Raw genomic sequence first — 13,276 nt, 5'->3', positions numbered from 1 at the left:
CTTTTAGTTTTGTGTTCAGGTATTACTAAAATAAAGCGCTTTGAAACTTTTCAAAAATACCTGACTTTGTCCATGGAGTCGGGTCTGAAGCCTCCTCTGTGAAGCACCCAACTGCCGTCACTCATCTCTTCTGGGGCGATGGTCGCCACCGCCTGCGTGCTGTTCTTAAATCCGGCGCCTGCGCTGTGCGTGCCTGCCTGGGGCAGGCGCAGTGTTCATTGGCAGTCATAGCTCAGATGCCGGGTTCCTGACGGCGCCTGTGTGGGCAGTGCGGCCAGCCTGTTACTGAATCCCCGCCCCGCACTGTGTTATGCATTATGCACAGTGCGGGGCTGGGATTCCTGGGCATGCGCACTGCGCTTGTCAGACGCTCCCCCAGGTTCCCCGCCTTTCAGCGTCGGTCTGTGCAGGAATCTGCCCAGGAATCCCAGCCCCACACTGTGCATAATGCATAACACAGTGCGGGGCGGGGATTCAGTAACAGGGTGGCCGCACTGCCCGCACAGGCGCCGTCAGGAACCCGGCATCTGAGCTATGACGGCCAATGAACACTGCGCCTGCCCCAGGCAGGCAGGCACAGCGCAGGCGCCGGATTTAAGAAGAACAGCGCACAGGGGGCGGCGACCATCGCCCCAGAAGAGATGAGTGACGGCAGTTGGGCGCTTCACAGAGGAGGCTTCAGACCCGCCTCCGTGGACAAAGACAGGTATTTTTGAAAAGTTTCAAAGCGCTTTATTTTAGTAATACATGAACACAAAACTAAAAGAGCCACCTTGTAAGAATGCGGCATTACTGCTGCACAAGGTGGCTCTTTTAGTTTATAACGGCTGGAGGGGGGTGACAGTGGCCCTTTAAGCCTTTCAAAGCCATTCTCCTTTTATTGAAAGCCACACTGCACTGTCTGTCAAGAATGTGTCTAATAAATAAGTTGGAAATTATAAAGGACAGTTTGCACAAATTACTCCAGAACTCTGGTGCATTTACATTAATATATCTCCCCCTATAAGTTTATGCTAGCAATGAGGGAATCATTACAGAATAACTATGTCAGGAATGTTTAGGAAAGAGGTCCAACATACCACGAGTCACATTCAATACTGTACATTAGAGGTTGTGAATAGTGGACATTGTAGGTTTCATTCTATCATCAAGCACTAAAAGACAGACTGAGGTTGATGAAAGAAAAGGAAATCACATTGACAATGCTTAATATATGGGCGGTATGAGGTTTTGTCTAATGAGTGTGTAATATTTAAAGCACATGGATGAATAATAATATACTAGTGTTACATGTGTCACCGAGTTAGTACTTACATCATGAGTGACTGATACATACATGAAATATTACTTTAAAAAATAAAGCTTTTCGATATTGAATTGGCTTCCCTAAAGGGATTCTGTAATTTCCCAAAACCCTCCTAAACTGCAGTAAAAACTATAAAAGGATGTTGAGTCCTAGCCATTATCTTTCCCTTTACTTGCGCATAAATGAGCTCTAGGAGTCCTCCCAATGCATCAGCATGCAGCACATGTAGACAGCGGGGGAATGCAAGTTAGCAAACATAGCAGATTCGCAATCAAAAGATTTTCTAGGCTTATAATATTGATGACATATCCTGTAAATAATAATAAATCAATATCAGATCAGAAGATCAATATCAGTTCGGTGGTGATCACCTGTTGATATCCCCTGCGGTGGCCAGATGTAACAGCGAAGAGAGACAATAAAGGACTGCTCAGTCCTCTGTATAGGATCTCTTCTCTGTGTTTTGCAGCTCAGATCCTTTTCACTTCCAAATGTTCTGAAATGTGGTACCTGAGAACAGCCATTAAACCGTGGTGCTCAAGCTCCGTTCATTGATTACAGTACTGTTCTGTGTATCGGACACCACCAATCTGATATTGATGCCCTATCTTAATGATAGCTCCTCAACAGCATAAACCTAGAAACATCCTTAAGATTCACACATGAGTGTTTCATGATCCAAGTGTAGATTGTGATGTAAGGACCATTCTCGGGTCTTATGACCAGAACTCCGCAGATATATATGCCTACTGCACATGGATGTGTGAATCCGCTTTTCCACTGAACACTGTAGTTTCGAGAACTTTTTGGATGTGCAAAGAGTCTCTTTAAGGTACAGACAGATGACTCACCAAGATCAACTTCCACTTAGACACCTGCCTATCCGGAAATCAACTGAGAGCTCAGAGATCAACAAGGGATAGCAGATGCATTTTTGTGATGGATTGCACAAATAGCTTAGTTTCCAGTGATACCACAATGAGCGTTCATGTTTTATGTACATGTCAGGAAGGTTACTTATATGCATGCTAAAATTGTCTATAGAAACCTAGTAGTTCCACAGGGGGCTTTGGTTGGCATGATGTATACAGCAGTATTCTGTAAAAAAAAAAAAAAAGAAAAGAAAGTAAAATATAGTAGACTATGATATATCATCCTTGCAGGGTCTGTTAAAAAAGTAGCCTACGTAGACAAAAAGTTTCAGATCCCAGTGGATGGCATTTGATAGACGCACGTGTCATAAGGTTTTCAAGGCATATACATTAAAGAGGTTGTCCAGTACTCTTATATTAATATCCTATCCTTAGTATCATGAATATCAGATTATTGGGGCTCGACACTTACACTCCGCAGATCAAGTGATCCTGGTGATGAATGGATATGATCAGTAGCGAAGCTGCACAGCACAGCTCTGTCAAATGTATAGCGGCTGGGGACTTCACATCTGCCTCTAAGTGAATGAATACATGTGAGTCTTCAGTAGCCGCCGTGGCCACCATACAGGTGACGGAGCTATGTTATTACGCTCTGTAACTGATCACATCTGGCCGGCTACAGGAACAGCTGATCGGCTGGTGTGGCCGATGTGGCACGCCCACCAACCTGATATTTATGACTTATCCGAAAGGCAGATGCAGACGAGCGTAATTTTGCTATGAGTGCCATACAACAAAACATTGGATGTTACACTATAGGGACGTGTATATGTTAACATTTTTCCTTAGACAGTGTCTGTCCGAGGCAAGAAATCACTGCATGCCCGAGTTTAATCCAATATTCGGATCAGCCATGCAAGTCAATAAGTGCATGGAAAACATCGGACTGTATTCAAATGACATTTGACTGCAGTCTGCTTTCGGCGGCCTCACAGAATGGAGAAGATGGAAAATTTTTGTTCTCTATCTTATCCTCATTCAGGACAATCAGATCACACTATGCTCACACTCTGATCACAGCTTGATTCAGCCCAATTCTCTCGGATGAGTGACTCTACAGTCGTCTGCACCTAGTCAAACCATTAGACAAAACCTAATGATGAGCTTGCTGCCAGTCAGCGCCGAGCGCGCAGTTACAGCCGCCACTCTCTATACAGAGAGCAGTGACTGAACCCTCGCAAGCACTGCCCCTGTGACTGAATTACGAAGGGAGGACTAAAGATAGAGCCCCGCTGCCGGGAGGAAATTAAGTGCGGGCACCAAGAAGGTTCAGAACGCTATTAACCTGCAGATTAAACCCATATATGCAGGTTAATAGCGTTATTTTCACGTGACAGGTTCCTTTTAATATAAAAGTACTGGACAACCCCTATAAAACTGTTAAACATCCTGGTAAATATACAAAGGAAATGCAAATTGTTAGAATAAATGAAAAACGGTTCGTACATTCTGCTTAGTACTTATTCTAAGTAGAGTATTAAGGTGTGCTGGTCCTGTGCTCACTTGGCAGAAGATCATTGTGTTTGCAATTCTGATGTAAGACATTTGAAATGGTAGAACACAAAGGTACAATATATGACATGTCATGTTAATTCCAGCAAGTCACGTGCCGGTAGCCTGATAATAAGACACCTAGCATTAGGACAGGGCACATTCTAGTTCTTCCACAAGTAGAACAGAAAGGGTGGCACTAGAACTAATACGGAATCCAACAGGCAAGACTGAAGGCGGACAAAAGAATATCAGGCTTCACGAATGCTTCAGGGTTATGGTGCTCTGCATATGATAGCTAAACAACAGTCCATAAGCAACCAACGAGAAAGAACTTATGCGGCACTCACCCCAAGGTAGCAATATAAATCGTGATCTTTATTGGAGAAGAAGTGGGAATTACATCCGTCAGGACATCAGGTACAACGGAGGGTGCGGTATAGAAGTGCACTCCTATACCGCACCCTCCGTTGTACCTGATGTCCTGACGGATGTAATTCCCACTTCTTCTCCAATAAAGATCACGATTTATATTGCTACCTTGGGGTGAGTGCCGCATAAGTTCTTTCTCGTTGGTTGCTTACATTCTAGTTCTTGCCTACTTGTAACATAAATGCAAGTACAAATTCACAACGTATTCGTTAAACGGGGGCTAGGATGGATGCTTAACGACTTTACACAAACCTGAAGCAGAGCCCATATATGAAAACCAGGCTGCACATCTGAAAATAATCAATCACATAATCACTGTATTATACACAAATCATATGAATACACAAAATATGCAAAAATGGGCCAAAAAGGTCAAATTAAAAACACAAATTAATGCTGATGTCTTTCTGACGGACCCGTCGAGCCTATGTGCGCCTGTTGTGTATGCGTCTTCGCAGCGGAAAACCGCATACACAACACAAACCAGGTTAAAAAAAAAAAAAAATGGCAGTATTCTCACCTACCGGCGTTCCTGCGCAGCTATGCTCCCGGCTGCTAGCGTTGCGCGAGACTGCAACTTCTCGCGAGATTTTGCAATGTATTACTAGGAAGTAACGCTAGCTGCCGGGAACATCGGTGACGCTGCGCGGGAACGCCGGTATGTGAGAATACTGCGATTTTTTATTTTTTTTAAATTATTTTTAACATTATATCTTGTTACTATTGATGCTGCATAGGCAGCATCAATAGTAAAAAGAGAAAGAGAGCGAGCAAGAGAGAATTTCCCTAACAGGAAATTCTTCCACGCATGCTCTCTTTGAAAAGGCGGGACCCGTCCCTGGATTCCTGCTTTTCACAGGCAGCGACACATCCTACACCCATAGGCTACGATTGTAGCCAGTGACGGGAAGTGCAGGATGCATCGCTGACCGATTTTCGGACGTGCAGAAAAAACGTTCCTCTGAACGTTTTCTCTGCTCGACGGACCGGTTTTTTTTATGCAGGTTCCAGTGAAAGACGGATGAAACTGATGGCCATCCGTCACAATCCGTCGCTAATACAAGTCTATGAGAAAATGCAGGATCCTGCAGTCTCAAAAAAGACAGATTGTGACGGGAGCTGAAAGATGGAAGTGTGAAAGAGGCCTAAGGGATAGGGGATAATTTAATGATCACTGGGGGTCTGACTGTCGTGATCCACAGCGATCCCAAGATTGGGGCTTTGGAACTACGAGAATTAGGCTCTGCAGCCCTGACCTGAATGGACTGGAGTTGCACATGTATAGTCATTGCTCCTTTCATTGTGTATAGTATTGCCCAAAATAGCCAAGTGCTGTATTCAGCAGACCCATGGACATTGAATGGAGCAGAGGCTAATCATGCGCACCTCCACTCCATTCAGGACAGGACTGTAGATTCCTGTTCTCAGGGTTCCAAAGCCTTGATCACTAAGGATCCCAATGGTTGAACCCCAGCAATCAAAAAAGTTATCCTACATCCTATGCATGATTTTTTGAGACTTAGGGTATGTGCACACGTTCAGGTTTTCTTGCAGAAATTTCCTGACAAAAACCGGACTTTTCTGCCAGAAATCCGCATGCGTTTTCTGCGCGTTTTTTTCCAGAGCTTTCCCAATGCATTAAATAGCGGGAAAAACGCAAAAAATCCACAATTTTTTTTTACCTGGATGCGTTTTTTTTGGGCGAAAAAAAACGCATCATGTGCACAAATATTGCGGAATGCATTCTAAATGATAGGATGCATATGTATGCATTTTTAATGCTTTTTATAGCGAAAACACGTGAAAAATCCTGAACGTGTGCACATACCCTAAGGCTACTTTCACAGTAGCGTTTTTTTTAATACGTCGCAATGCGTCCTTTAGAGGAAAAAACGCATCCTGCAAAGTTGTTTGCAGGATGCGTTTTTGCCCCATAGAGTAACATTACCGACGCATTGCGACGTATTGTTACACGTCGCAACCGTCGTGCGACGGTTGCGCCGTGTTGTTGCGGACCGCCGGGAGCAAAAAACGTTAAATGTAACGTTTCTTGCTGCCGACGGACCGCTTTTTCCGACTGCGCATGCACGGCCGGAACTCCGCCCCCACCTCCCCGCACCTCACAATGGGGCAACGAATGCGCCGGAGAAATGCATCCGCTGCACCCGTTGTGCGGCGCATCAAACGCTAGCGTCGGAATCTCGGCCCGACGTGATGCGACAGGCCGAATCCGACGCTAGTGTGAAAGTAGCCTAAAGGTACCTTCACACTGAACGATATCGCTAGCGATCTGTGACGTTGCAGTGTCCTGGTTAGCGATATCGTTGAGTTTGACAGGCAGCAGCGATCAGGATCCTGCTGTGCCATCGTTGGTCGGAGCAGAAAGTCCAGAACTTTATTTCGTCGCTGGACTCCCGCAGACATCGCTGAATCGGCATGTGTGACACCGATTCAGCGATGTCTTCACTGGTAACCAGGGTAAACATCGGGTTACTAAGCGCAGGGCCGCGCTTAGTAACCCGATGTTTACCCTGGTTACCAGCGTAAACTTAAAAAAAAAAAAAAACAGTACATACTTACATTCCGGTGTCTGTCCCCCGGCGCTGTGCTTCTCTGCACTGTGTAAGCGCTGGCCGGAAAGCAGATTACAGAGGTGACGTCACCGCTGTGCTTTCCAGCTGGCGCTCACAGTCAGTGCAGAGAAGCACAGCGCCGGGGGACAGAATGTAAGTATGTAGTGTTTTTTTTTTTTTTACATTTACGCTGGTAACCAGGGTAAACATCGGGTTACTAAGAGCGGCCCTGCGCTTAGTAACCCGATGTTTACCCTGGTTACCAGGGGACTTCGCATAGTTGGTCGCTGGAGAGCTGTCTGTGTGACAGCTCTCCAGCAACCACACAGCGACGCTGCAGCGATCGGGATCGTTGTCTAGATCGCTGCAGCGTCGCTAAATGTCACGGTACCTTAAGCCTTACATAGTGTTTCAATAATTTAGAATAAGAGAAAAATGGTGTGCACTCAGGTCTAGAACGTGAGGTGCAGGTGGAACAGACAATGATAGTCCCAGAAATAGTAGTTATCATTTACCGCACACTCTCTTAGATAAGTTGCAAACATCTTCAAAAATGTATTCCAAAATATAAGTCCAAAAAAGCCACAAGCAGTAAAGTAATACAATCTGATTGAAACCCAACGTTTCGACCCATCCGGGTCTTATTCATGGGGATAAAACAAAAGAAAAAAGTAGCTGTACATACGTGGAAGTAAAAGAAAGTAAAACTTTACCTGTTTTAGACTTCAGCTTTAAAACCGAAGATATAAATGAATGCAGCCTAAAAGGGACCGGACAGGTTCTGAACCATCAGATTTTCTGTATTATTAGACAGTCATTGAAAAGTCTATCTTCCTTCTAAGGTTGCAGTTTATTAGTGACCTGGAGTCACCTCTGGTTCCAAGTAAAAAAACTGCAACATTGACATAACTCAGACTGTACATTGTTTCCCGATGGGAGAGATTGGTGGAAAAAACCTTGCAAAAACTGAAAAAAAAAATCCAACCGTAGGGCAAAAAAAGGTAAAATAATCTGCAGATATTACTTTTTTTTTCTTTTAAAGGGATATTCCCAATTATTATACAATGGTGTAAATATGCTCAGTTATGGCGTCAATTCTCCTTCATCATTTTTACTGTCAAAGTGGCACTGCTGTACAGGGAGCTGCTCCGTTCACATACATAGGGCTGTGTTGCACTTCCCTACACTGCAGATAGATGGCAGTGCTGATGTGGAGAGGAAAAAATGCTGCTGACCCTGTTCTTGTTGCAAGGTCCTGACAATCAGACCCCTTCTGATCAGTAAGTAAAATACCATTATGTTTAATCTTGGGGGATCTTCTTTAGGTCGGAGTCAGACATAACGTATAAAAAAAAAAAAAATCGGTCATTGCAGAAATATTCCCTGAACGGTGATCCGTATGTCATCCGTGTGCAGGGCGAGGATGTGATTTTCTCGCATTTAAGCATCTGTGTGACATCCGTATGGTGAGATTTTCTCGCCGGCTTGCAAAATGGACATATATTGGATCCATGCGCTGAAATATTCATGAAAACATATACACAGTCTCTATATATATGTCAGTGAGACACATACCTCTCTGTGTTCATCATCTCATTAAATACATTTACATTTGACCAGCTTAATTTTCCTGAAATTGCCTGCACCCCCGACAACCAATGTGCGAAAAGTTTGCACGGGCCAGCTAGTATAGATTAATTTTGAAAAAGCTTAAACTACATGTTAAAAAATAAAATGAAGCCACACTCAACCTTAGTGATGCCTGGCAGTAACTGTTTTCAGGTCCCTACCTGGACACACGTGAAATGTGTGGAGATGCCCGCTTACCCAGTCCCTGATTGAATTGGGTGATGGCTGCGTCTCATGAATGGCAGACTGGATATTTTCAGACATTTTGGGTGTCTTGAGCATGGGAACAGGTGGAGACCGCTGTATCTATTTCCTGATGTGTGTAATACACTTTCATCTGGCAGAATCAATAATATTGTTATCACGGAGACACTGTTCGTTGAAACAAACCAACATTACTAACTTCTGGACTGGGTCTAAGCGTAGTCTTAAAAAAGCTTTGGAATTCAAGCAGCAGAGACGAAACTTATTAAATATGTTATTAGCCTCTTAATGAAGCACTCTCTGTGTGTACTGTACTTGTGTCTTAACCCCTTAACGACCGCCGATACACCTTTTCACGGCGGCAATTAAGGGTACTTCAACCACAGCGTCGCTTTTTAACGGCGCTGTGGAAAAAGTGTATAGTGACCCCCCCAGAGTAAGAATTTCTTCGGGGTCTCGGCTACATTTTTACCGACCCCGGTGTTGCAACGGTATAACGGCGACCGCAAAAAAAAAGTCAGCTTTTCCATTTAATTTCTCTCTCCTCTGATGTGATCGCACATCAGAGGAGAGAGAAATAGGGTCCCCCGATCACCTCCCCTGTACCTCTGGAGTCGCTGCATCCCCCCGTGATGTCCCTCGGGCCGCCAGCATCTTCTTCAGGGAGAAAATAGCGGGAACATGCACAGTGCACCCGCCGAGATCTGCCGGTCAGCACTCAGCAACAATAGGAAAGGAAAATGTTCCTATGTTAGGGCTGGCGGAACGCACCGAGTAAATATAGATGTTATTATTGTTGCGTTCGCAGCCCGGGGTCCACCGTGCAGGAGGAGAACCTGCTGCTTGCAAATGGCACTATATGGCGGTATAAGCGACCTCTTACTTCAGAGTCGCCGTGATAGAAAAGCTCTGTGTCCTGTTAAGCTCACAGGAGTACACAGCTAACTGATGAGCTGATAGCAGTCAGTGGTCATGCAGTCAGAGAAGCACACAAATAGTTCCTCACCGGAGGTGCCGGTATTCTAGTGGCTTATTTCAGCTGGGCCCTGAATACATGCAAACAAACTCCTCACCAGAGGTGCCGGTATTCTAGTGGCTTATTTCAGCTGGGCCCTGACCACAAGCATACATGACCACACTGGCGCAAAGGTCATAACAAAGATTGATACTAGCACATGGCCGTGCGGCCATGCGAACCTTTTATAGTTGCAGCAACTTCAGAACCTTCCTAGAGGACCAATGGGAGCTGCTTCAGGATCTGAGCGTGTGACCCCTGACCTCCAATAAGAGGTCTTCCTTTGGGCATGCTCAGAAGGGAGAAAGCAGGACTTAGTCCCAGAAGCGAGTCCTCGCCGCTGACCAGTACTAGCTATAATGGCAGAGCCTGGAAAAACAACAGTAGCCAGATGCAGAGTATCTGTCTGAGCCAGACTCTGGGATCGACGTCTCTGCTGAGCAGGCTCCACTGCGGCTGGAGAAGAATGGGAGACCGCAGCGGAGATGGCTCAAGATTCCCCTTGTGCAGAGGCGGGAACTTGAGCCCTAACATCCTATTGGTTCATTTTGATCACTGTGATAAACACTATCACAGTGATCAAAATAAAAAAATGTAAATAAAACCCTCTTTTATCATCCCCTTAGCTAGGGAAAAATAATGAAGTAAAAAAATATATATTTATTTCCATTTTTCCATTAGGGTTAGAGTTGGGCTAAAATTAGGGTTAGGAATAAGGTTAGGGTTAGGGCTAGGGTTAAGGTTAGGCTTAGGATTGGGATTAGGGGTGTGTTAGGGTTAGGTTTGTAGTTAAGAGTTATGGTTAGGGTTGGGATTAAGGTTAGGGGTGTGTTGGGGTTAGGTTTGTGGTCAGGGTTATGGTTAGTGTTGGGATTAGGGTTAGGGGTATGTTGTGGTTAGGGTTGTGGTTTGGGTTGGGATTAGGATTAGGGGTGTGTTGTTGTTAGGGTTGTGGCTAGAGTTGGGATTAGGGTTAGGGGTGTGTTGGGGTTAGGGTTGTGGTTAGGGCTGGTATTAGGGTTAGTGGAGTGTTGGGGTTAGGGTTGGAATTAGAATTGGGGGATTTCGACTGTTTAGGTACATCAGGGGATCTCCAAACGTGACCATTGATTGCAGCCAATTTTCCATTCAAAAAGTCAAATGGTGCTCCCTCCCTTCTGAGCCCTGCCATGCACCGAAACAGTAGCTTTCCCCCACATATGGGGTATCGGCGTACTCAGGAGAAATAGCACAACAAATTTTGTGGTCTATTTTCTCCTGAGACTCTTGAGAAAATACATTTAAGTGCAAGTTCTCATACAATTCTATTGAAGAAATATTAAAAAAAAACTTATTGGTCTCAGAAGTGGAGACACACAGAAATTTTTGTATTAAAGTTCTACTTTGTTATAACTACTAAAATAAAAAAATAACCTACAAAATTGGTATTGCCGTAATTTCACTGACCTGAAGAATCCTATTGCCAGATCATCTTTATCGCACAAAGAATTCCGTAAAAAGAAAGCCAATAAACAATGGCGTAATTATGCTTTATTTCACCATTTCACTGCACTAGAATTTTTTTTGCCTTTTTTAGCACATTATATAGTAATTTAATTGTGCCATTCAAAATTACAACTTATACAGCAAAAAAGGAGCCCTATGGAAAAAAATGTATAAAAGATGTATTACTCTTGGAAGAAAGAAAGTTAAAAAAAGACCAGGTTCTGATGGTCCTAAACTGTAATGAATAATGAATAACATTCTCATGGCGTCTGTGTGCTATCCGTTTTTTTCACAGACACAATCGTGACTTGAATAAAAAACAGACATGTCTTTTTTTTTTTCCTGGGGCATAGACAACCCCCACATGCAACGAGGCAACCCCCACATGTACTTATGCTGGCTAACAGATGTAAATCATTCAGCTGCGGCAAGAAAAACTAAATCTCCGAGCACTAAAAAATACTCGGAGGACCCCCGAGCGTGCTCTGGAAATCTCAAGTAACGAGTATATTCGCTCATCACTAGTTGAGTGGCCTTCAGACTCTATCTTTAGGCCACGTGCACACGTTGAGTATTTGATGAGTTTTTTACCTCAGTATTTGTAAGCTAAAACCAGGAGTGGAAAAGTCAAAGGAAAAGTATAATAGAAACACAAGTACCACGTCTCCATTTCTTACTCACTCCTGATTTAGGCTTTTCAATACTGAGGTAAAATACTGACCAAATCCTAAACGTGACTTTCTAGAAATCTTATGACCATTGTTCTTTTTTAACGCTTTACTTTTTTTATTCTGTTTTTTGCATGAACTGACCTGCGATGCAAATGTCAATTTTTCTTGTGGGTACGCTGTTTTATGAGCAGATTTTTCCCATAGACTTGGATTAAATGTGGAAAATCCATAGGTAAAAAATGCTTATATGTCTTTAGTGCATTTCCACAGCGATATGGTCTTTATTCTCCCCGCCTATATTTGGTATTCAGTAATATGGACGGGGGCGGCACAGGTTCAGTCACCGCTGTGAGTATACAGAATGGCCACTGTAACTGCGGCCCTGACTGACAGCCGGCCTCAATGTAGAGACAGTGTCAGTCAGGGCTGGGGCCGCTGTTACAGCGGCCGTTCTGTATACTCACAGCGGTGACTGAACCCGCGGCACCCCCATGACTGAACACCGAATGCTGAAGGGAAAAATAAAGATAATTTTCTCTCCACTGCGTTTGGTCATGTGCAGGCGCCGGACAGCATCAAAACACTGCTAACCTGCAGATTAACCCCATATCTGCAGGTTAACGGCTTATACTCACTTGTGGGAGACTCGGATGAGTCTCGCACGGCAATATCCGGCGCTGCTGCCCACACTCAGATCGGAGCGTGCGGCCACATAGGAATACATGCAGCCGCACGCTCCGCTCCTCTGTGCCAGGTGCAGCACCGGGTATTGCCATACGAGACTCATCCGAGTTTCACGCAAGTGAGTATGAGCCCTTAAAGTGTAATTGCTGCTGACAGGTTCCCTTTAAAGCATGACATACTAACAAGAGAACAAAACAACGCAGCATCAAAAACGCGATAAAAAAAATGTAAAAACATTCAAAAATGCAATGAAAAACACAAGTAACCTAATTTATGAAAAGCTGGGTGCCCACGATCTGGAAAGTAGCAGCGCTTTGGAAGCAGTGCATGTTTGCTGCGTCCGAAGCGCTGCCGCCTATTGAACGCAGGTGTATCTGCATGTGCTCACTGAACCGTGCGGAGTCACCGCGTCCAATACATTCGATGGGTAAAATTTGAAATGCTGCGGTCTGGAAAAATGCACCCTGTCAGTCTCCGCAGGTGATCCGCGGACCGCGGGTGTCTCTGGATAAGTAGTGGACATGGGGTTTCTTGAAATCCCATCCACTATGCTGTAACATCCGCCACTTCAGCTTTGATGCTGTATAAGGCCAGTCTCACACGTCCAGATAATTCCGGTACCGGAAAAATCGGTACCGGAATTATCTGTGTCCGTGTGCTTACCATGAACATCAGTGTGGCATACGTGCGGCAGCCGTGTGCCGCCCGTGTGCCAACTGGGTACCACACGGACTGTGCAGGAGACAGCGCTACAAGTAAGCGCTGTACCCTGCATCTGGTGCTGAAGCCGCCATTCATATCTTCTCTCCAGCAGCGTTCGCTAGAGAGAAGATATGAAAAATCCATTTTTT

Source organism: Ranitomeya imitator, chromosome 1, assembly GCF_032444005.1.
Source record: "Ranitomeya imitator isolate aRanImi1 chromosome 1, aRanImi1.pri, whole genome shotgun sequence".
NCBI lineage: Eukaryota > Metazoa > Chordata > Amphibia > Anura > Dendrobatidae > Ranitomeya > Ranitomeya imitator.
The sequence above is the reverse complement of the archived record's forward strand: the minus strand, read 5'-3'. Positions refer to the sequence as shown.